Source organism: Budorcas taxicolor, chromosome X (genome assembly GCF_023091745.1).
Source record: "Budorcas taxicolor isolate Tak-1 chromosome X, Takin1.1, whole genome shotgun sequence".
Taxonomy (NCBI): domain Eukaryota; kingdom Metazoa; phylum Chordata; class Mammalia; order Artiodactyla; family Bovidae; genus Budorcas; species Budorcas taxicolor.
In genome coordinates this window covers 120,595,984-120,622,049 of record NC_068935.1, presented here as the reverse complement: position 1 = coordinate 120,622,049, position 26,066 = coordinate 120,595,984, and the positions used below count along the sequence as shown (strand labels likewise).

Here is a 26,066-nt window from a genome sequence, read left to right as displayed (position 1 = left end):
CTTGTGCTTCATTTAAGTTATGTAAAATTGAACTTTAATTCAATTTGTGAATGCTAATTTTTAATAAGGGAGTAGATTCCATTTATATTTATCATGATCACTAATACATTTGTTTTATTATTCATTTCATTTTTCTATGCTACTTTGTTTTCTCATCATGTTTTGGTGGCACAGTGGTAAAGAATCCACCTGTCAATGTAGGAGACATAGGAGATGTGAGTTCAATCCCTGGGTCGGAAAGATCCCCTAGAGAAGGAAATGGCAACCCACTCTAGTGTTCTTGCTTGGAAAACCCCATGGACAGAGGAGATTGGCAGGCTACAGTCCATGAGGTCACAAAGAGCTGGACATGACTTAGCGATTGAACACGTGCATGATCATTTTTTATTTGCTTTGTGATTTTTACATTTATTTTTCTCTTTTGAGTGTTTGCTTTTATCTTCTTTGTTTCTTTGGAAGGCCTATGTGTTCCTTTTGATAGTGGTAAGCTTTTTTTTTTTCCGGTGGCACCATGTAGCTTGTGAGATCTTAGTTCTCTGACCACAGATTGAACCCTGGGTCCTCAATATTGAGACCGTGGAGTCCTGACCACTGGATCGCCTGGGAATTCCCTGGTAACTATGACTTTTAAGTTTTTAAGACGCATTCTGTGGGTCTATGGAATGTCATGCACCCTGTATTGTAATAGCAAGAAAGTTCTCCGTGACTGTTAGTGTCACTTCAGAAGAAATCTGAAGGCAACTTTTTAAAGAAGTTCCTTGTAGCCAAGGATAATTTGGGATAATTTGAACATTAGTAAAAATAATTGCATCAGGGAATTCCCTTGCAGTCTAGTGGTTAGGACTCTGAACCCTCACTGTTGTGGGCCTAGGTTCAATCCCTGGTTGGGGAACTAAGATCCTGCAGTCTAGGTGCAGCATAGCTTAAAAAAAAAAAACAAAAAACCCTGCAGTGAATTGAGACACATTGAATATGTTTGAATCACGAGTATAAGACTACCAAGAAAACTTATTTTTACCTTAAAAAAAAAAACCTGTTTATGGTAGTTGACTTTTAAAATAGTGGGATAAAGAAGTTGGGAGATACTCTCCTCAGTGAAATAACCATTTAACTGGTAAAAATTATTTTAAAAAGTCAATCATTTTAAGTATCTGGAATTTGTTTTAAGGACATACAGCAAATAGAGAAGCATTTATTCAAGAAAATCCACAGACCTTAGTGATGGACCAGGAAGCCTGGTGTACTGTAGTTCATGGGGTTGCAAAGAGTCAGACACGACTGAGCAACTGAACTGAACTGAACTGAAGAACAATGGGAGCCCGTAGAATTTGAGCCAAGGACTGCTTCCCATCCCCCAGCTCAGTATGATGGAGGCTCTGCTCTTAGAACTCTTAGAAAATAGAACCAGAAAGATGAGGCCCCATTCCCTTACATCTCCTGGTCTAGAGCTTTGGTTTCACTCCAGGGAGGCAGGCCAACACCACCTCTTATCACAGCCAGCTCTGTGCTGCAGAAGGTATATATCCAGGCAGGGGCAGGGCAGAGGATTGGCGATCTCTCCTCTGCCCAGCTTCCACAGTAGGACGGAGGGTCTGCACACGTGTGGCAGGCTGTGTCGTACTGGGTTCCAGCATTCCTGCTCCTGTTTGCTCACAGGGCAAAGGTTCCATATCAGGAAGAGCGAGATGATAAGACAAGGGGCTACAATCCCTGCCCACTTATCCTCCTCCAGAGCAGACGTGTCACTCTGGGAAAAGTGGGCCACCAGCCTCCTCTTCCCTCAGCTCAAGCAGAGGAATACAGAGGTCCCCTTAGAACTTAGAACACTGCCTGTCACACAGTATGAGTGTGTGTGTGTGTGTGTGAGAGAGAGAAAGACAGTTTGACAGAGCACACAGATCTTTTCAGTTACAGTCTTTTTCCCCCAAAACTTGAGCTGTTGCTAGACTTTTTCTTCTGAAAACTGATGTTGCAGAGAAGTCTGAAACCAAACTGGCTTTGTTGCCTTCGAGCACAGTGGTTAAGAGCTCTGGTCAGACCGCCTCGCTTTGTGTCCTGGCTCTTTGACTTGCCCGTGATGTGCGACCTTGGGCAAAGCGACTTGACCTCTCTGATCCTCTCTGATCCTTACTGTTGTCCTCTGTACAGTGGGGCAGCTCCTAGACCTCCCTGTCGTGGACCCTTGGGATCTCTTAGCCAGACCAGCCTTCCTCTCTTTTCATCATCTGTTTCTTCTCACTCTAACCTTTTAGTTCTGGTGGGACTTCTAGTCACAGTACCCTCAGCCCCTGCTTGAATATCACTCCATCCTCTTGCCCACCGTCATGGATCCAAGGGCGAGCATAGAACATAAACAACCGGTGTCCTTCTGTGGGGAAACCGGAAGAGGGACTCTGTCTTCTGGGGCAGCTGAGCTGGGACACTGTGAGCCCAGACCTGCCTGTGTGCCCAGACCTGCCTGTGTGCATCTGGGGGAAGCCTGCCTGCTCCCACGCGCAATGAGATAGCTGAGGCAGCTGGAGGGCAGAGGGATCCTGACAAGATGGGCCGAGTCGCTGAATCCAGCCCACTTAACGGCCAGCACCACCATTTTATTGGAAGGCTATGAGGGTTAAATGAGAGAATTCATGGAAAGTACCATGTGGCGTGTGGAACTCAAGCCCTCCATTAATGATGACTTGTTTTCTCCTCCCTGAATGAAGGCAGGGCTCTCCCCCAACCACCACCTCCCCTGCCCCTTATTAAACATTGTTGCCAAATGTCTCTGTGGGCAGGTAGTTAATTTCCTGTGAACCAAGGTGAGTTCTTTCAGTCCACAGATACAGATCTTCCTCTAGTTTAGGAAGACCTTCTTCTCAAAGAGCTTTCATCCTACGCCTTGGTGGGAACAGCGAGTCCCTGGTGCTGGGGCTGACGCTCTGTTCTTCCTATCTTTATCTTTGTCCTCCTCTGCCTGATGAGTTCCTGGAGGCGTGGACGTGGTCGGCAGTGTTAATCTCAATAGCGGTTGACTTCTTCCTTGTTCTACCCCCAGCTCCCGGGGCCACAGAAGCCCAAGCGGCAGAACTCCATGCTTACATAAAGCCTGCTCCCTTATGCTGGGTGGTTGTGGAGAAGGCTTCAGCTGTTTCCCGGGCCAGGCCTGCTGTCTTTCTAGCAGCAGTACCAGCAGGTACCTGCCATACACTACTTCTCAGTGATAGACTTCAGGCAAAGTTATGGGGATGAGGGCAACTATGCAGGTTCCACAGACCCCTGATGTGCAGGCCTAGCCTGGGCGCTAGTAAGGAAATGCAGAATCTCAGGCCCCAAACTGGACTGACTGCGTCACAGGAAGCCTTTCTCACAACATTCCCAGGCGATTTGTGTGCCCATTTGAGAAGCCTGTCTCCAAAGCACAGGCCACTTTAACCCTTTTATTCATAGTCCTTTTTTTGGAGTGGGGAGACCTACTCACAAGTCATTCTTCATAGCGAAATCCTTCCTAGACTCCTCACCAGACCACATCTTGTCATGTTCTTTTTACTGCTTACTTCATCTTCATGTGAAATTTCCCTTACTGTCACTACCATAAAGTGGGGGCTCTATTACCAAGGACTAGGAATCTTATATGCACAATTCACACTTTATTGAAACTTTAATTTTACTAGGTCAGATTCCTGCTGTGTCCTTGGCTCGCCTCACCTTTTGGAGAATTACGAAACTTGCCACATTTCTGCCAGATGCTTCTTCCTGTTTTGTTCTCAGTTTGGGCCGTTTGTTTCTATTTGCTTGATGTTTGTATGCAAAAACAATCAAAAAACATTTGTGGTTTATGTAAACACAGAGCACAATTCAAATTTGTTCCATATGAGATTCTCTGACTAATAATTCTAATGTCCTGTTGTTACTCTAAGGTTAAGGTTGAATTATCATTTCTTTTTAGCATATTTATTGAATGTGTTTTGGGGTGAAAAGTTGTTATGTCATTAAAAACAAGTCTTTGTTCAAAATGTGGAAAATTTTTCAAGAGCTGCTTTAACAAATGTTGCTAGCTGAAAGGTCATTCTGTAAGATAGTTATGTTCTTGGCAAAAATTTAAAAGCACAAGCACATCAAGAATTGGCCAAGGAATGGGGAACTGGGAATTCTCTTCTGCTGGAGGGAATGTATATTAGTACAGTCATTTTGGAAAGTAATACTGAAAATGTGCCACATCCAGCAATTTTACTTCTTTGATACTCAAAGAGAAAGTTTTTATAAATGTGGGCAAAGATGTATTAAAGGATGTACTAGAATTTCTTTAAGTACTATTGGTGTGTGGGCCACTTGTTTGTGTTATCACCTGAGCTCCTGGTTAAACTGCAAATTCCTCAGCTGTATACTGTACCTACTAAAAATAAGAATTTCTAGGAATTGAGGCCCAGGAATTCACATCTTTAACAATGTGTTCCCTTCCAAATTTGAAAGGCATTGCTGTTTTCCTAATATGTAGTCTAATTTTATTTCTTTTAGTGCTTATTCTTATTGTTTTGAAAATAAGTGGTATTATATGGTCCACAGAAAAGTGAGAAAAGAAGCAACTAGTATCTGTAATGCTTGCCCTTCTCCAAAGATTCTTTGAAAATTTGAAGGTAATGTTTTTCCTTCTATGTTTATATATGTTTGTTTTTTAAACTTGCTATGGAAAATTTCAAATATATGCACAAAGAAAATAATGTAGCAAGCACCCATGTGCGTATCATACAGCTTCAACGATTCTGCTCAACTGCAATCTTCTTTCAATTCTATCCACCGCTCAACCTCAACCTCTTTTCCACTCACCCTCTTTGAAGGCCATCTCTGACAGCATATCATTTTATCTGTAAATATTTTGATAATATATCTCTAAAAGATAAGGACTCAAAGATATGATCACACCATCTTTACACCTAAACCAGATTAACAATAATTTATGTCAGCATTTATCTGGTTAGTGTCAATAGCAATCCAGTCAGTGTTCCCATTTCTCTAATTGTCTGATTTTTTTATACTTACTTGACTTAAGATTCGGATGAAGTTCATACACTTCAATTGACGGAGATATATCTTTTGTCGCTTTTCTCATCTGTTGGTTTCCCCTCCAATGTTTTTTGACTTATAATTTATTTATTGAAGAAAGAAGATCCCATAGTGTTTCCTACCATCTAGATTTTGTCGATTACATCCCTGTTGTTTCATTGGTATATTGCTCTGTTCTTTTATTTCCTGTAAATTGGCAGAGAAAGCTAGTGGGTTGATTAGGTTCAGGTTTCATTTTTTTTCACCGATGCACTGTGTATTTCCGTCATGAGGTATATGTCTGGTTGTTACTCTAGTTAGCAGCTATTGATGATCATTGTTCAGATCCATTGATTTATTAGTGGTTGCAAAATGGTGATATTCTATCAAGTCTTCTTCATATATTGTAGGGATACTTATTCAGTTCAGTTCAGTTCAGTCCCTCAATCATGTCCAACTCTTTGTGACCCCATGGACTACAGCACGCCAGGCCTCCCTGTCCATCACCAACTCCTGGAGTTTACTCAAGCTCATGTCCATTGAGTGGGTGATGCCATCCAACCATCTTATCCTCTGTCATCCCCTTCTGCTCCCACCTTCAATTTTTCCCAGCATCAGGGTCTTTTCAAATGAGTCAGTTGTTCACATCAGGTGGCCAAACTATTGGAGTTTCAGCTTCAGCATCAGTCCTTCCAATGAATACTCAGGACTGGTTTCCTTTAGGATGGACTGGTTGGATCTCCTTGCAGTCCTAGGGACTCTCAAGAGTCTTCTCCAATACCACAGTTCAAAAGCATCAGTTCTTTGGCACTCAGCTTTCTTTGTAGTCCAACTCTCACATCCATACATGACTATTGGAAAAACCATAGCTTTGACTAGACGGATCTTTGTTGGCAAAGTAATGTCTCTGCTTTTTAATATGCTGTCTAGGTTGGTCATAACTTTTCTTCCAAGGAGTAAGCGTCTTTTAATTTCATGGCTGAAATCACCATCTGCAGTGATTTTGGAGCCCCCCAAAAAGTCTCTCACTGATTCCATTGTTTCCCCATCTATTTGCCATGAAGTGATGGGACCAGATGCCATGATCTTCGTTTTCTGAATGTTGAGCTTTAAGCCAACTTTTTCACTCTCCTCTTTCACTTTCATCAAGAGGCTCTTTAGTTCCTCTTCACTTTCTGCCAAAAGGGTGGTGTCATCTGCATATCTGAGGTTATTGATATTTCTCCCAGCAATCTTGATTCCAGCCTGTGCTTCATCCAGCCCAGCATTTCTCATGATGTACTCTGCATATAAGTTAAATAAGCAGGGTGACAATATACAGCTTTGATGTACTCCTTTCCCAATTTGGAACCAGTCTGTTGTTCCATGTCCAGTTCTAACTATTGCTTCCTGACCTGCATACAGATTTCTCAAGAGGCAGGTCAGGTGGTCTGGTATTCCCATCTCTAAGAATTTTCCCCAGTTTGTTGTGATCCACACAGTTAAAGGCTTTGGCATAGTCAATAAAGCAGAAGTAGATGTTTTTCTGGAACTCTCTTGCTTTTTTGATGATCTAACAGATGTTGGCAATTTGATCTCTGGTTCCTCTTCCTTTTCTAAATCCACCTTGAACATCTGGAAGTTCACAGTTCATGTACTGTTGAAGCCAGGCTTAGAGAATTTTGAGCGTTTCTTTGCTAGCATGTGAGATGAGTGCAACTGTGTGGTAGTTTGAACATTCTTTGGCACTGCCTTTCTTTGGGATTTAAATGAAAATTGACCTTTTAGTCCTGTGGCCACTGCTGAGTTTTCCAAATTTGCTGGCATGTTGTGTGCAGCACTTTCACAGCATCATCTTTTAGGATTTGAAACAGCTCAACTGGAATTCCATCACCTCCACTAGCTTTGTTCGTAGTGAGGCTTCCTAAGGCCCACGTGACTTTGCATTCCAGGATGTGTGGCTCTAGGTGAGTGATCACACCATCGTGATTATCTGGGTCGAGAAGATCTTTTTTATATAGTTCTGTGTCTTCTTGCCACCTCTTCTTAATATCTTCTGTTAGTTCCATACCATTTCTGTCCTTTATTGTGCTCATCTTTGCATGAAATGTTCCCTTGTTATCTCTAGTTTTCTTGAAGAGATCTCCAGTCTTTCCCATTCTATTGTTTTTGTCTATTTCTTTACGCTGATCAATGAGGAAGGCTTTCTTATCTCTCCTTGCTCTTCTTTGGAACTCTGCATTAACATGGTCCACTGGAGAAGGGATACTTCTATTAAAAGAATATTCCCTTCATCAACTATTTTTTTTAACTTGAAGTATAGTTCATACAGGGCTTCCCTAATAGCTTAGTTGGTAAAGAATCTGCCTGCAATTCAGGAGACCCCGGTTTGATTCCTGGGTTGCAAAGATCTGCTGGAGAAGGGATAGGCTACCCACTCCAGTATTCTTGGGCTTCCCTTGTGGCTCAGCTGGTCAAGAGTCCACTTGCAATTCGGGAGACCTGGGTTCAGTCCCTGGGTTGGGAAAGTCTCCTGGAGAAGGGAAAGGCTACCCACTCCAGTATTCTGGCTATTTCAGTATAATTCATACACGATAAATACTTGATCGTTCCCTTTACTAGTTTTTAAAATAATGGTTGGTTCTCTGCATGGATGGTGTGCTAAGTTGTTTTAGTCGTGTCCAACTCTTTGTGACCCTATGGACTGTAGCCCACCAGGCTCCTCTATCCATGGGATTCTCCAGGCAAGAATACTGGAGTGGGTTGCCATGCTCTCCTCCAGGGGATCTTGCCAACCCAGGGATCAAACCCCTGTCTCTTGCTTCTTCTGCATTGGCAGGTGTGTTCTTTACTACTAGTGCCACTTGGGAAGCCTGGTTGGTTCTCTAGTATTCTCCAAAGGTGATCATAGTTTAGATGTCAAGATATAGTTCACATGCTATAAAATTCACTAGTTTCTAGTATATTCACAAAGTTGTGCAACCGTCACCACTAGGTGATCATTTTTAAAAGCCTCAGTATAAATTCAGGGACATAAATGATGTATTTTGATCCAAAGCAATTATTCTTTTAACATTCAATTGTTTTTCATCTTTAGCCAGCTGGAGCCTCTTTAAACTGGCTCCTGAGACCTTCTGACACTTTCTTTCTTTGCTTTCTTTTATGAGAAGATATCACTGGTTCATCTTGTACTGTCCTGCTCCAGCCCAGGAATCAGTCATTTCTCCCAGAAACCCTGGTCCTGTAGTGGGAAATTATATATAGAGATCCCAGTCTGGGTGCCTGGGGTGCTCATCATTACTGGTTATTGTTTCTAGACCTCATATATTGATTTTTACCTCGTCAGTGGAGCTAATCTGTTTGCTTTGTCCTATGATTTATAATCCATGAGGTAGAATTTAGCTATTAGTAATTTTCAGGAATCAAACAGTGTCTTATTCAACTAATGATTTGTGTGAAAAATACTGTTCGAAAACCACCTAATTGTCACTCAGTGTTTATTTTAAAATTATTTCCCTTGGGTAGGGTGGTTTAAAGATTCAGAGTAAAAATTCTTACTTGGCATTAATTATAGTCAGCTGAATTCCAACATGATGCAACGTGTTCATGTTAAGTATAACTTAAGTATCAAGTACCAGATAAATGATACATTTTTATAGGGCATGCTTAGTTCAATAAAACTTAAGTTCTTGCTAGGGGAAAGTAAATGCTTTTTTAACCTTTGGGATATAATATAATGAATTATCACAACTTTATTCAAGAAGGTCTATATTTCTCATAAGCTAGTAATTTATTGTTTCTTATTTGGATTTCTGTCAGTCAGTGATGAGAAATGAAAAGCAACAGCTTCTTTTTTTCTTTTTTTAACAGCTTCTTTTCTGAATAATCTTTTTCTGAAGAGATGATTGAAAGGCCTTGTATTATTCCTGGCTCAAGGACCCATAAACATGTCAGGGATTTTTAGTTAAGTTATTAAAACACTGTCGAAACCTTGAGTAGTTGCTTTTAACTATCTGATATACATTAACAGCTCTGAAGGAACAAATAAATTTTAGCACTTAACCAAAATCCCTTTGACTGCTTTGAAACCATCTCGTTTGTATTCACAGCATATGCCTTTGAAATGTTCTGCTCTCAATCTCCCTAAATAAAATTTCACTTTATTGTGTGTTTATTTAAGTGAGAAAATGAAAGCACTTAAGAATGTTTGTATTCAGCCATACACAGCCTCCTTATTCTTAGTTCCCCAAGGGCAAGCACCATATCTTTTTACTCCCTGTGCCCAGAATTCTCCAGGTCCCTAATACTAAAACAACAAAAAAAGTATGAGTGCAAGAGAGGCTGCAGTAGGTCCCTTAAATGCAAGGTCTCAGGTGCTTAATCACTTAGTGCTTGATTATCAAATGCTTTCAGTGATTTTAGGTGTCTTCAGGGTCCTACTGTGAATATTTTCACAACCTATATTTTGTGTTTTATATAATATGGAACAATCTCCTTTTTAAAAAATATATTTATTTCTTTTTCGGCTGTGCCGGGTCTTAGTTGTGGCATGTGGGATCTAGTTCCCTGATCCTGGGCCCCCTGCATTGGGAGCATGGAGTCTTAGCCACTGGGCCACCAGCAAAGTCCCAACATCGAACCATCAAACAATTTCTGATCTCTGCTGTTCATACTTCCTTTGCGACTTCACTTTTATAACATGAGAATTTTGTATTAAATGTAGTTCCAGTGAAATGATTTTTATCATATACTGTTTCTTACAGCCTTCTGTAAATGGATTTGAAATACCTTTTAAAAAAATGCAAAAAAAAAATTATAGCTGACCTCATCTGTACAATCATCCATAGACTAATCTTTGTTGGACTTCAATAATGGTCTGTTAAATATAATTAATAGGACTAGGCCATCCTTTCCTTGTTTCCCATCAAAGTTAACAGTCTTTTAAAAAATATGTTTATTTTTGGTTGTGCTAGGTCTTAGTTGCAGGGATGTAGGATCTAGTTCCCTGACCAGGGATTGAACCCATTCCTCCACATCTGGAGCAGGGAGTCTTAGCCACTGGGACCACCAGGGAAGTCCCGTAACAGTCTTTTTATGGATGAAAGGCAATGGCAAAAGGCTCTTTAAAAGTATCTGTACCTAAACTGCTTTTGGCTTTTTAAATTGAGTAAACATCTTTTTTATGTTCCTTGACACTTTTTCCTCAAGTGCTAGTGGACTTAGAAGTATTGGAGGGTAATTATGGAAGAACTAGAACAAGAATATTGACATTAGGTTGTGTCCTATGTTGCTTAGTTACATGACTGATGAGACCCATTCTTGACATGTCATAGCATTAAAAGGAGGCCCTTGGAAAGTACCTATTAAATGCTGGTTACCAATATTTTGAAACCATATTAGTGTGGGTATACAAGCAATTTTTCACTTTTTTTTTAACTTGAAAAAATACTAGTTTTATTTACCTTTCTGTGAATAGTCAGTATCTCAGCCCAGTGGAATTTTCTATAAATGATGATATGTCATTTATCATTTAATTGCTTGAAAAAAATCAAGCTTAAAGCCTTGAGAGAAAATTTACCATCAAGTACATTTTCAGAGAGTACTTCTTACTGTACCTTTGCTTTTCCTTTTTGAAAGCAACTTTATAGTTTTAAGAGGTCTGAAGGAAAGGACAAATTGCATTCTGGGAGTTTTAAAAAGTCATTACGGGATACTAAAATAGAAGGCCTCTATATTTGAAGAGATTTCACACTAATATGCTGTTTGCTTTATAACTTTTGTGTTCTTTACTGTTTAGAAGTATCTTTAACATTTCGTGAGCTGAACAAAGAAATAAAGCATATCAGATTCGAATTAATGTAAAGGCTACATTATTTAGCGTTTAACTAGTAAGTTTTAAACATAGTTTGGGTTCACTATGGAAAAAGCATACCAATTTCAGTAGCGAAATTGCAAAATACACATTTTTGGAGTTGATAAATGTTTTATTTACTCAAATACATATTTTTCTATGTCTCTTTTAAACTTTGAAAGGCTTAAGTAGTTTGTAAAAAACACCCATATCGCCATTCTGCTGCTCCCTCTAGATTTATTAAAGAATGTGAAAAATTATTTAGTTATGAAACAATCACACAAGACATATATTTCAGACTCCCCAACCGTGAAACACAGATATAGAGAAAATATACGTTAAGAATTGCTGTTCGTTGCAATGTGCGAAACAAGTTTCAAAATGTGACACGTAACACTTTTTATTTTTTCCGCCGTAATCAATTAGGTTTTCTGAACGTTTATTAAAAAGAAAAAATTAAACGGTTGTTACGTGCTCTAGGATAACCCTTCTCCCCCTCCTTTTGCCCACACACCCATTTAGACTGGCAAGCCTATTTTCATTTTATTTCAAAGTTGCTTTTTTTTTTGTTAAGCGAAGGCAGGGGATAGTGGGGGTTGCTAAATTTATCTTCTTCTCCAGCCACAGGGATGAAGAAAACACATTTACTGCGGGCGGGGGTCTGAGGGCCTGCAAACAACTCGAGCAGGCGCCTGGGCCAGGACCGGCGCGGAGAGGCGGTAGGTCTCCGGGGAGGGCCCGGGGGCCGGCCGCGGCCCTCGGGAGATGGTGGGGGGCGGCCGGGCCGGTTGCGGGCCGCTTGCCTCTCCACGGGGTCGGCAGACCACGGCCCCACGCGGGCTTTTACGGCCGAGACGGCGGCAGCGGCGCGTGTGTAGCGGCGGCGGCGGGCGGGAGCGCGGAGGAGGTGGAAAGAAGGGGGGCGCTGTCACGGAGACTGCGGCCGCCGGAGACCCCGCCGCAGCGAGGCCACTGGGCTCCCCGGTCGCGGAGCGTGAGCGCGCCGACCGGGGCGCCAGGGGGACACACCGGGCAAAGGAGGGGGCCTGCCTATCCTTCCGCATTTTCCTGGGTTTCTCTCCCGGGCGGTGACGTGACGTGCTGACGGCGGGCCCGTGCCGGGGAGCTGGGCCGCTTTTTGTCAGCTCCGAACTCGGCCCCTCCTCCCTCCCTCCGCCCGCCCCACCAGCCGGAGCCCGGCCCAGTGCTCCAGAGAAAGGCCGGCCTGCAGCACCCGCCACCGTCGCCGACCGCCCGCACGCCCGTCCGGTGAGTTCCGGGCGCCGCCGCGGCCGTAGGGCCTAGCCTGCGCGCAGGGGCCTGGTCCCGGCCTGGTCGGCGGCCCGCGTGGCGCCCTTCCGCGCTAGGCCGGGCGGTGTGGCGTGCGGCGCCGAGCAGGCCCCAAGGAGGCCGCAGTTAGGCCCGGGGAGGAGCCCGGCTGCTTCGAGCGGCGGCGGAGGCGCGCTCCGCAAACGGGCGGGCGTTGGGGGAGGGTTGCCCGGTGGCCCTGGAGACGGCCGAGGGGCCCCGGGTCGGTGTCGCGGCCGGCCTGGGGCATCTTGCGGGGGTGAGGCCTGGCAAGGAGGCGAAGGCTGCAGGCGTGAGGTGAAGGCCGCAGGCCGGCCGGGCCGATTTTCGCTATGTAAATATCGACGGGGGGGGGAGGGACGGGGGACAAGATGGCGGTACCTCGGCGCCTGCTACAGGGGACGGTTGAGGGGGTTGCCGGGAGGGGGAGCCGCCATCTTGAAGGCGGCGTCTGAAGAGAAAATTCCGCTACAGCCCGTGAGGGGGGGTCGGAGAGCGGGCGGCGGCGGCAGCGGCTCCGGTGACGGGTCCCGGAGGCCCGGCACGGCAGCGTGTGCGTGCGGAGGGGGCGTGCTCGCTCCCCACAGCGGCCATTGCCCTCGCCGCCATGATGGGCGCTCGGGCTCCAGGCGCTCGGCGGCAGCGCCACCTTCCTGCCCTGCCTCCCGCAGCCCCGTGACTGGCTCCTGCTTCCGCTGTATTTTAACTGAGCTGCCGCAGGCGGCCATAGCTGGCGCCCGGGTGCCGGTGCCATCTCGTCCCTCAGGTCCCTTCCCCCGCGCTGGTAGTCATTTGAGGGTCGTCCGGACGGATGGCCGCCCAGGCTTGTGGATTCATCACGCAAAAGGGACCCCAAGACATTTTTCAGTTTTTACCACATCGAAGTCACACGTGACTGTTAGGGTGCCCTAGATGCAGTTGTTTTCCAACAATTCTGTCTTCTCGAGTAAAAAAACTAAGGAGTAAAAAAAGAAAAAAACATTGATAGGTAAGAAGTTCTTACCACTTTTATGCTGTAAGGGAAAAATGCAAATTGCACAGCACGGAAACGGAGGAATGAAAAATCTTACGGAGTTATTTGAATTTCATTAATTCGGCAACAGCTTTCTAGCAAAGATACATTTAAGCTCTTAGCGATCTGTTGGTAGCGTTTTTTTTTCCGCCAGGAGTAAGAAAAGGGCAGAAGTTTTATATTCTTACTGAAGGACAGCATAAAGTGATGCAATGCTGTTCCTGTACCTGGTACGGTATTTAGTTTTTCTATTGGATGTGAAAAATTCTACGGTGCAGTTCCACCTTGTAAGTAGTTTTGATTGCATACTCTACTCTCCCGTGAACTCGGAGCCCAGTGCCAGCTGGTGCTCCGAAAGATTAAAAAGATTCTTGTAGTGCAGACGCCGACTCCAAGAAGTTCGTTGTTCAGAGGCAGATGAGGTGAGATGTACTGAGGTGGTGCGGGGAAGGTACAACCAGTTATTGGGGTTTCAGAGGAAAGCAAAGTTAGGTCACATTTTGAGGTTACTGAAGGATGGGTAGGACTTTGACGGAGATGGGGGTGGGGAAAGGGCGTTTCAAGGGTGAACACTTCTTACAGAAAACAGCAAGTGTGTATAATTTGGCTGGAGTAGATGGTGTAGGTAGGGGAGTGGTGGCTAAGGTAGATGGAGCTTGCTTTGCAGGTAGAGAGGCTTATACTTGATGGGAAAGGCCCAGAGAGCCCTCAAGTATCAAGAGTGATGACGCACCTGAGCCTGGCTTTATAGTCTCTTGGTCCTTCCGCTGGCCTCAGAAGTTTCAAAGTTGAGATATAATGAGAGTAGCAAGTTAACCTTGAAAAGCAGTGTTTCACTACAGGAATGATTATCAAGAATGTTCGGAAGTTCAGCCAATTTTGCTACTTAAAAAAAAAATTTGTTATAGATAACTGCTCCTTTTTCTTGTCCTAATTTCTCACTTCAAGTAACCTTTTGTTCAAGAGTTGCTATAATTTCTGTAATAAACCAATGGGGAGGGACTTCTAGCTGTTCATTTACCGTGGTTGAACATTACAGGATCAGTGCTGTGGGTTACTTTACCAAAAGGAGGAATGAACCTGTAAGTATCCCCATGGTGATTATTAAAGAAGTCAGTTTTAATGATGATTAAAAAGGCAGCAGCCTTCAGATGGCTTTTTTGGAATCCCTATTTTTCTGCTTGGTAAGAGGAACCACCTTTTTGATTAAGAGGGTAACTAAGGCTGTTCGCTACACTAAGCCTTCTCATGTTTTGATTAATATTTGAACTAGTCTAGATGCACATTTTGGGAATGTGTTTCCTAGAATTTTATGATAACGTAAATTTATAGGTAGCATAAATATTCGTTAGAAAGTTGTTTCACTTTTTTCATTTTTTTTTTTAGGAGTCTCATGTTGATTGTAAAGGGCCATGGGTTAGAAACGTTTGAGACGTGCGTTGTAGGAGGCTGACTCTTAAGCAAGATACTAAGGTGGGCTGTGGTTGTTGAGATGGTAAAGGTAAACGTAAACTTGAAAGAACCAGTTGCTTTGTATCTTGACAACTGGGAAATACATAGAACTCTAAAAGAGAGACTTGTTACTGCTGCACATGCAGTACAGCAGCAGTGGATGTTCCAGTACAGCAAGAGTGGATGAATAAGATTCAGAGTTGGACTCAAGTTGTATAGTTAAGAGGACAGACATCTGTGGTTTAAAACTGGTGGAACACTGGCCATCTTGGATAAACTAAGTGTTGATTTTCAATTTGTGTATCTTTCAGATAGATGCAAGTTTGCCTTTTTTAAAAAGCATACTCATAATGCATTGAAGAAAAACTTTGGTAAATGCTTCTTTCCTAAACCCATCTAGACTTTTATTGCCCCTGGTGTCCTTGTTTGTATTATTTGTGTTTGTGTACACTGGCAATTCCTGACTTCTCTTTTTTACTCTTTAACTCCTCAACCTGTCCTTTAAACCACTCAGCTTCAGCAGAGATTACCTAATCGTTTACTTAGGCCAGAGAGAGAGACGACTGTCAGATATAAGCAATTGAATTTCCTTCCTGCCGCTTGAAACTCTTCCTTTGTCTCTCGGTAGGCTGTCCTGCTGTCCTCCTGTTCTTCGCTTGCAGGAAGAATTGGCCCCCTTCAGGCCCAGACGCTCTGCCTGTGGGATCCACCGGTCCCAAAGGATGGAGCTCTGTCAGTGTGCTTCTGCCACTTGCATCTTTGCCCTCTAACTGCTGGTGCCTTTCCCTGTCCTTAAAAACATTCCTGGGTTTGCTCATCTTAAAAAAACTTCAGCTGTTTTTCCTTTCACCAGCACTTTTATTTCTGTTCATCCCACTCTTCCTAGAGCCGATACTTCCCCATTTGGGAAGCTTTTCCACAGCATGTCAGCAGGTGTATCTCGTAAAAGTGTCTGTGTCTCAGAAACTCTGTGCCTTCTTCTCTGTCTTCTGGATGGGATTTTCCTCCAGGTCAGTCATCTATGCTGTTTTCTTGAATCTTTTCCCGTGGTTTTGGTGCCCTTTACAATGCCCGCCCTCTTTTCTAGTTTCTCATCTGGCATTTCCAGTTGCCTATTAATCACCTCTATTCAGGTGTCTAACATGGCTGAAACCAGATTTATCTGGAACATAGTAGATGCCCAGTACTGTTTATTGGGGGGGGGGGGGATTGTTCTTTAAACCCAGAGCCCCTAAAATAACTCCTGCTGCTAGCTTGTTTTCTTTCTTTTATGGCACCATCATTTTTCCAGGCTGCTTCTTCTGTCTTATGTAGCAGTGTCGGTATGTTCTAATTTAGCAAGTAACCTATTCTGTTTTAGCTGTGTATTTATATTTTTGTTATCTTTTCTAAACCTGTAGAGACAGGTTCTCATTTATCCTTGTCCCAGAGCATTACCTGGCACATAGTAAAGACAGTTACCTAAAAACAATTATCTCAATTATTGGGTGCAGAGAATTGTATGTAGTTGGGTAGTTTTCAACTATTAAAGTATCTTGTCTAGTCATCATGTTCTTTGACCAAGGAGTGTATGTAGTAAGACATACCACATAAGCTGAGTAATCCCCACTGCTTAAACTTGGGGTTAATATAGTCAGTCTCCTCTTACTCCTGTCAAATTATTTTCCAAAGAATTTATTTTTATAAAATCCAGGAATCTTGTAACTATATTTTACTCAAAGGGAGGTGCATTTTGAGGAAGCTACATGACCTTGAAAATAAAACCATTAGGATTAAAAAAATATTTAAAATTTTAAAATTATGAAATATCTTCAAATTACTAAAAAGCAAGTATCACTTAGATTTAACAGATCTTAAATATCTTACACGTATTTTTTTCATAACTTGCTTTGTGTTTAAAGAAAACCTCACAGATTATAAAGAGTGCCTCCCTATCCCATTCCTGTCTTTTCTTTTCCAGAAATAACCACTGTCCTACTACGTATGTACCAGAAACAATATTAAGTACTGCTTTGTGTGTTTTAACTTTACATATATGGTATCGTACTGTGTTGATCATTTTATATATATTTTTTCACTTCGCAAAGTGTTTTTTGAGATTTTTTTCATGCTTGTATGTGAATCTAGTTTAGCGATTCTCAGAGTGCTCCAGGAATTCCCAGGGATCCTTGAGATTCTTCCAGCCTCATTCTTTTGTGCACTGCACAAGTACTGTACAAAGGCGCCACGAAACATGATGTCATGATAGATGGAACACAGACGCAGTTATGGGAATCCAGCTGTCCTCTATTAAGCCTGTCTTTGAAGAGATTTGCCGAAATGTAAAACAGTGCTACTCTTTTCACAATTTTTTTGTTTTGAAAAATAGTTATTTAAAAATCAGTGTTCATGTTTACATACAGTGGGTTGATTTTCTATCAACTAATAAATCTTTTTAAGATGTCTCGGATTTAATTTCTAACATAAACATGTCTAGATAGAACCCACATAAACAAAAACTCTTTGAGGTCTTCAATTTTTGAGAGAGTAAAGAGGTCCCGAGTCCAAGAAATTTGAAAACCACTGATATACTTCATTCATTTTACTTATATTTTAATGTGTATATATACTGTGGTTTATTTATCTGTTCTTAGGGAGGAGCCATTAGGTTGTTAGCAGTTTTCTGCAATTTCAAACAATGTGGCCCTGAGCATCCTAATAGGGGGTTCTTCTCTCTTGAGACTGTGGAAGTCGAGTGGCTACATTCAAGAGTCAGCACATTTGTCAATTTTATTGGGAATTGTCGAATTGTGCTCCATTTGACATCCCCACCAACTGTGTATGAGCCTCTATTTCTCCAGACCACTGCCGAAAGATTAGACTTTGCAGTTTTCTCCAGTCTTTTGGGTAAAAATGGTATCTCATTGCTGTTTTCATTTTGCATTTCTTAGATTACTCATGTTGTTGAACTTTTTTTCCCATGTATTTACTGGCTGTATGAGTTTTCTGTGACTTACTTGTGCCTAACCTTGGTCCATTTTTTATTGGATTGTTGCCTTTTCCTCATTGGTTTATGGTTATTCTCTTTATATTCTGAATATTAATGATGTGTAGTTTTACACACCGAAAATACCATTTTCTAGTCTGTGGCTAATCTTTTAATTTTTGTGCAGTGTTTTTTGTGTAGGACTTCTTAATGTGAAAGTAGTCAGTTTTCTCTCTCTTTTTTTTTTTTTAATACATGTCTTGTTATATCAGCAAGAAATTCTTCCCTTGCCCCAAGGTCATAAATGATATGGTACTTTTTTCATATTTAGGTCATTAATTCATCTGGAAATTTTTCTCTATTGTGTGATGTAGGGATCTAATCTTACCTTTTTAAATAAGTGTTCTTTTTCAGAGTTTTAAAGCTGTTTTCCTTCCTTTATTTTCAGGTCAGTTTGTTGGTTTGTATGAAAAACTGTTGGATTTTTATTGTATTTGCATCAAATTTACAGAATAATATATAGATAAATATAGATATATGCTAAATAGGGGAGCTGAGATTTGAGTCTTGGGTGTATTCTGCTTTTCATAAAGGTCTTGCACAGCTTTTATTAGATTTTTTGCTAGAAAAAATTTGTATAATTTTTGTTATTGTGAATATCTTTTAGATGTTGTTTCTAGTTATTGCTGATATATAGAGAGTACTATGGACTTAATGTATTGATAGTGTAACCTTGTTGAACTTGCATATTACTATATTTCATAGATTCTGAAGTACATTCCCCCTCTCCATTATATCTTACATCTCTTCCCCCTCAGAGAGTCATATAGATCTTCAGTTGATAGTGTCCTGTAATCATGGTTGTCCTCCAGTCATGGTTGTCCATGTCTTGATGTTATTGTCTTTATATGCACGTACTTGGTCAGGACTCTTCATTTTGTCATCACTTAAATGAGTATGTGGATTGTTGTTTCGTAATTTCTTGCTCAGCAATACAACTGAAGGCAGAAGGAATTGTGAAGTGAGTGTCTTACCAGAAAGAAAATCCCATAGATAATAATGGAACATTTATGAAATGCTATATCACCAATACTCTTATTGGTAGAGGACAGTATTGTTAGGAAAAATTGAAGAGCTTTAAGTAGAAGAGCATTAGTAGAACCCTGAATGTGAAGTTTTAGGAGTACCCCTCTATCAATTTCTTTTGCTTCTATTTTTTCTTCTGTATATGCACAGGCTATGATGGAAATACATCTAAATCAGTCTAAAAGAATTGTCTTGATAAGTCTAAAATGAAATTTCAAGATGTTTAAGTGTAGTATCAGTTTAATTGACAGTATATTTTCCTTAGTTGTAGGTAGAACAAGGATGCATCTTAAAACAGGTGGTATTTTTGGATTCAGTGAAATGTGGGAGTTTATAATTTGTTTGTATTTTCTAAATGCATAAGTGTATGTGAATAAGATGTTTTATTTCTTCTTTTGATTCCTTTTTGCCTCTTTGTTTTTTGTTTTCTTTTTCTTCTACTTCATTGACTAATGCCTCCAGCACAGACTTGTATGAAAACATTGATAACAGGCATTATTGTCTAGGTACTTTAATGTTTAATGGAATGCTTCTAATATTTTATCATTAAAAATGATATTTTGGTGGGGTTTTTTTTTTTTTTTGAAGGGGGTATGTATTGAGTATTTCTTTTTGAAACAAGTTGTGTTTAATAGAGATGATCTGTTTCTGGAAAGTTAGAATTCATCTGTGAAGTTGTCTTTGCCTGGTGCCTTTTTTTTTCTGAATTGTTTTTTGATTAATAGTTTTTTTTATGGTGATACGTCTTTTGGCTTTTCTTGAGTTTTCTTTATACAAAATAAATTATTATAGAAAGATATGACATTTCAAATATATTGGTATAAAATATAGTCTTCTCTAATGACTTTAAAATGTCTAATTTCATTGATCCTTTTTTTGATGAGTACTGCCAATAACTTCCCTATATTAAGGCTTTTAAAATAGTTCTTTTTATTGATCCTTTTTGTTTCTGCTCATATGGTTAATATTTCTATCTTGTTTGCATTTATTCTGACATTTTAAAAGTTTAATTTGAAGTTTAGCTCATTAGTTTTTTATCTCTACTGTTAAATGCCTTTAAAACTATAACATTCTGAACTGTAACTGGATAGTGAATTTGATATGAATTGATTTTTTGTTATTTATATCTAAATGTATTGTGATTTTTATAATTTTCCAATTGCCCATTGAACTACTGAGACTTTCAAATTTATGGGATTTTTTGGGGGGGGTGTTATTATCTCTGTGACATTTCTGATTTTACTACTTTATAGTTGAGGGACATTGATTAATACACAAAAATAAATTGTATTTCTGTATACCAACAACAAACAATTTGAAAATCAGATTTAAAAGCCAGTACAGTTGATTGATTGTTTCATATTTTTGTTTTAAAAGCCAGTAGTACAATTTATAATAAGATCACAAAACATTCAATACCTTGAAATAAACTCAGCACAACTTACTAAGACCTTTAGTTAAAAAGCATTACTGAGAGGAAATGAAAGACGAGCTAATAAATGTAGAGAGGCACAGTGTTCATGGATCATGAGTGTCCATATTATAAATATGTCAATTTTGACATACAGATTCAATGAAGTCCCAATCAAAACCCCAACAGGTATTTTTTTTTTTTGATAGACCATATCAGATTTATATGGAAATGCAAAGGGCCTGGAATAGCAAAGCCAGTCTTGAAAAAAAATGTTGGAAAACTTACACTACCATATATCAAAGCTTATTATAAAGTTATAATGATTAATGTAGTGGGTGCAAGGCTGAATTGGTCAGTGGAACAGAATAGTCTGAAAGTAGACCTATATATATGAGGTCAGTTGATTTACAACAAAAGTGTGTCGGGATTTTAATTGAATGTAGTAATCAAAGAAAATTAATATTACTGATCCGGTGTATTGAAGAGCAAGATTGACTTTTCTTTGTATTTGTATTTTTTAAAAAAAATCCTACTTAGTAGAGTTTTCAGTTATTCTTATTATCGGTGGTATTTTACATCTTTAACTATGGCATAAAAAAGCTTTTGTCTTAGAAAAACCTTTGCCTTCAAGTTTATTAATTTTGTATCAGCACACTTTTATGAATTCACTCTGAAATTAAGATTTTAGTTGATTCTCTTGAATTTCCTCAGTAAGTCATATGTAAATAAATATAGTTTCTTTCAAATAATAATTATATCTTGCATTTCATTATCTTACTGCTTTGGCTATCAGTTCCCATACAATCTTAAATAGTAATAGTGGGCATCCTTGTCTTAAGTTTGACTTGAGAAGAAATACTTCTAGTGTTTCACCTGAGTTTTAATACATTTCTTTTTCTTATAAAGTGATACTGATACCAGTCTCCTATCTAAAAATACATATTGTAACATGAACTAGTTTTTGATTTGCATGTACTTGTGTGTTTTTTAAAACAACTTTATTGAGAGAAAGCTGTTACAAAATACACCCTTCAAAACTGTACACTTCAGTGAATTTTTTTGTAGATTGAGTTGTTCTCCTATCACCAGTAATTTTAGAACATTTTTATCACCTCAGAAAGCCTGTACCCAGTTAGCAAACAGTTTCTACCCCCTGCCCCTGCCAGTCTACTTTTTGTCTGTATGGATTTGCCTTTTCTTCCCATTTCATGTTAGTGGAATCCTGTTGTTATCTTCCCGTTCTTCCTTTTTCTCTTCACCACCTCCTTCTTCATAGTAAGAACACTTAACATATGATCTACCCTTTTAGGAAATTTTAAGTGTACACTACAGTATTGTTAGCTATAGATACTATGCCATATAGAGGATTTGCAGAACTCTCTATCCTTTACCATTCTCTCTCCAACATCTCCATTTAACCCCGGGGAACCACCATTCTACTCTGTGCTTCTCTGAGTCTGACTGATGGGATTTTGAGACTGAATACTATCCCACTGTATTTATATATTACATTTTCTTTATCCATTCATCTGTCAGTGGACATTTAGGTACTAATATTTTGGCAACTCTTAATCTGAACATGAATAGGGGCTTTGGAAAAATAAGATTTTAGGAAGATTTGTAATTTTTAGGTCTAATTTTTTTTCCTGTTTAAAAGCTTTTTAAAGAAAATTTTTTTAATCGAAGTATAGTTAATAGGCAGTGTTGTATTAGTTTTAGGACAAAATTTTAATAGATTTTGAAAGTTTGAACTCTTAGACTTTAACCAAAAAACCTTGAAGTGACTGACTGGCGCAAATGGTTTTATGGAAAAAGCTAATCTGTAACAACTTGGCATTAAATTTTTGAGCAAAATGTACAGAATTCCGATAGGACAAGGAAGGAGGGGCTCTGACATTTACAACAGGAAGCATTTTTTTTCCTCTTAACACAGAGGGTGGCAAGGTTGTTTAAAATATTCCGTTAGTGGAATTTGAATTAAATCTTTTAGCTTAATATTACTTATATATATCTTTACTTATTTTTTGAGTGTTTGATCTGTCAGGTGTTGATAAAAGTTGTAGCTTTTTACTACTATTGATTTTTTTGGTTCCATTTCTATCTCATAGTTGGTTTTTTTCTTTTTTTTTTCCTTTTACATGTTTCCATGCTGTTTTATTTGACACATACAAATTAATAATGACTTCAAGATAGACTAGAGAACACACATTTATTTTTTACTTTCTTTTGAAATCACATTGAGGAAGAAGTATACAGATTCAAAGAAAAAAGAAAACTTGAGGGATATGCCACTTGTAGTCTAGAATATGATGAATTTCTGGTTGCATAAAGCAATTGGGAATCAATCAATGACAAAGCCCTAGAGAGCTTAGCTTAATAAACATGTATCCCTATTTGAAAAACTGGAAGGACCATCCCCAAATTGTCATTTTGTGTTATCCCCAGTGTCAGAAGTGGGGACATCCTAGGAGAAAGAGCAAGCCATGGGCACAACCAGATAATTAAAGTTATGGAAAGCCAAGCATTTACTTATCAGTATAGATGTCTCTAGTGGTTGTCCTCCTGAGCAAATGCCAGAAATTTGGCTTTCTGAATTGCAAATTCATCCATAGGAAATTCCAATGTGAGTATTGTGGAGAGAAAGCTAAGGACAGTGCTTTAGGTAGCTTATAGCTATCCAGAGGATATTGGACCTCTAGTACCTGTGCTTAGGGATACTCATCCACCATAAAGGAAATCCTGGCTAATTACATGATTCCTTTCTCTTCCTTGGCCTTTTTCTAGACAGGACTCCTTTGGTCAGAACTTGGGTTCATTGCTGGGCAACCAGGGATTCTCGCTTGGGCTAAGAAAACAGAATACAGCCCAGCTATCAGAATGTAACTCTAGTCTAGACCCTCATCCACAAATATATGTGGAGAACTGGTAAGAACAATGCTTTTGAGGAATACCATCAGTCTGAAAGAGAGGCACCAAATTCAACTCACTGAATAATGAAACAGCAGAGGAGACAGTTTAATATAGAGTACAGAATAAATCCTCAGAGATATTTGAGAAGATGCAGTATCCACTGAAAAAGGCTACTGTGAAAAAGAAAACTAAGTTTATTTTGAAATTAAAACTTTTTAAAAAGGCTTTTTGGCCATGCTACTTGGCATGCTGAATATTAGTTCCCTGACCAGGAATCGAACTCATGCCTCCTGCATTGAAAGCACAGAGTCCTAGCCTCTGGACCGCCAGAGAAGTCCCAAAACATGATATTTTAAGTAAAAATCAGTGGATGGGGTGAAGATCAAATAGCTAGTTTAGAAGAAAGGGTTTAAGGATTCTGAGGATGTAATAGAAAAGGATAGAAAATACAGGAGAAAAGGTTAAAGCAATGTGGAAGCTAGATTTAGGAGTTCTAACATTCTATAATAGAAATTCTAGTAAGAATGAACAGAGACAATGGAAGAAAGTGTAGAAACAGAAGAAAATTTCTTCAATTCAAAAAGGGCTCAAACTTTTAATTGGAAGATTGCCACTGGGTTCTGGAGGAAGCCCACCAGAGCTTGTGGTGAAAATAAAGGGGACATGATGAATTTAAGAGTGACTGGCTGTGAGACAAATTAAAGGGCTGAATTGGTGAGAGAAGTGAAATAGCATTCCAGATTTGAAAGTTAGATACCTGAAGAAATGATGACTACATATCCCACATTGAAGAATTTGGGGGAAAATTGGTAAAGAAATGTAGCTTAAGAGAGAACATGTTAGGCTTTAAATATAAATTTTAAGCAGTTTCATTTTCTTTTTAAGAAAAATTCTGTTACAGATGGGTCTGCTTTTGTTTGGGTTTCCTGTGACTTGAGCAGTTTCATTTAACATGTGTAATACAGTTTGAGTCTCTGAGCATGTCTTAGGGAGAGGAACTAGAGTTACATCATGAAATTAAAAGGCACTGAGTTTTGGAAGACCAGAAGCAGACAAGTGGTTCTTGTATGCTTATGACAACAAGCAGAGGGAATACATAAGCACCCTGTTAATCTGCCTGAGAGGAAGATTGTGAAAGTGTCTAGGTATCAAAAGACATAAAACAAATAAATTATATTCTTTATCCCTAATTTAAGACAGATAAAATGCCACTGCTATACTTATTAACTTGGCATGGTATTTTTATTGCTTTATTTTAAAGGATGGAAGAAAGTTATTTGAATTTCCTGAGTTTAGCTCAAGCCATTATTTCTCTTAAAATGGTACGTTTTTCTGCTGTGAATTTTTCCATAGCATTTTTAAGATCATGCATCCAAGGAAGGGAATATTTTACTGAGCTTAAGGGACAGTGGGGTCCTGGAATTATTTTGAGGGCATTTGATAGACTAAAACTATGTGTTCACCCAAATTGTTGGGTTCTTGGTTCTCTGAACCATTCTGCTGATTTGTCTTCAGATTCAGCTGGTCCCTGGACATGGTTCTTGCAGCAAAGGTAGGGGCACTTTCAGTTACATCATCAGTGTGTGCCCCCTACCACCCCGACTTTGTCACAATCCATAGAAGTGTCCTGAGTAGTCCCATTCTAAGAACTTTGGTTTCAGTCTGATGATCAGAGAGGTTTCTAACCCAGAGGGGTTACAAAGTACAGTAACCTCTGCCTGGAAGTTCAAAACATGTTTTTTTCCTGATTTGAGTTTTGATAATGACAAAATAGAAGGAAAAATAACCAGGCAAAACTGTTGAACAGCTACTGCTTACCTGAGTCAAAATAAGGTGAGTGGACGGACACCCTCCATTTGGACCAGAGTATCTGAGGAAATGGGTATGATGTGAAATGTTGGGAATAATAGCAAATAAGTCTAATATGGTAACTTGGGTTAATATTTTAGAGCACCCTGAGTTTTGGGGAACTGCTGGAGCTTTCTGAGCAGGGAGTGCCTGGAACAAAACAGTACTTCTGAAAATTAGTCTGCCCACAGATGGCAGGAATGCCCTGGCAGTTGGCACCAGCCCTGACTTGTAGGTTCCTGGTCATTTGTTGTGGGAGTGGCAGAAAGCGAAAGACCAGTTGAGAGGCTATTTTTGTCCCTTGGGGATCAGGACATATGAAACCGAGAGTGAATGGTGACACTAGGAATAAAAAGGGACAGTTTCCAGGGAACCTGTGGAGAAGGAAGGGACACAGCCTGACAGCCTGGTGGAATATAAGCAGGGAAGAAGGAAAAGGCCTTAGTGGTCATATCGGGAGGAGAAAGCAGGATTTTCTCCTGATGAAAATCTTCAGCAGACAGCCTGGTGGAAGTGTTAGGAACTACCCTGAGTATTGGATTTGGGGAATTATCTTTGTGTAAATCGTAATTGAAACTCTGGAATAAAGAGAAAGAAGAGAATAGGGCTAAGTGTCCTATCCTGGGCAGGACTGAAGTAAGGGGAGAGGGCCAGCAGAGTAGACAGAAGCTGGGAAGATAGGGAGAGACGAGAGTATCACTTAAACTGAGGAAGGAGAGAATGTCAGTCAAGGGGATTAGCTGTCAAACTCTTTCATAGAAAAGCTGAGAAAAGGAGTTACTGTGCAGGTGGAAAATTCTTAGAGCCGATGGGTTTGGGTTTATTACCTTCCAGATTGGCTTAATTTCATGTTTTAAGACTATGTCATTATGCTTAGAAAATTAGCTTACATTTATAATTTTGTAGTTACATTTTTAAAAGGCAAGAATGGACTATGGCCAGAGGTGATTTTGTTGGGGAGAGAGCAGTGACAATTTATTCAGAGCATTTATGTTTTACATTTTTTATAGTTGAAAAATTTTTGTTTTTGGTCCATTTAATTTGAACAACTTCAGATAAATAACATGAAACATTCACTTTGCTGAAAATGGATAGACTACGTCTCAGAATTGACAAGCTGAAAATCTGTTTATTAATGTTAATTGAGTTTCTCATGGATATTTCATTAAGGATTATATATGTGTATGTAAATGCAAGTTTAGCATCTGAAAATAATCATAAA

The 26,066-nt window shown here is 39.9% G+C and overlaps 1 protein-coding gene across 1 annotated transcript in view; it reads left to right on the top strand.

The window, feature by feature from the left end:
* The first annotated feature begins 12,002 nt into the window (after positions 1-12,002).
* Positions 12,003-26,066, top strand: part of ZFX (zinc finger protein X-linked) — a 31,859-nt gene continuing 17,795 nt past the window's right edge. Inside the window, exon 1 of the mRNA XM_052663291.1 lies at positions 12,003-12,118. The gene's annotated coding sequence lies outside the window, so the exon portion shown is untranslated. The remainder of the gene's footprint in view (positions 12,119-26,066) is intronic.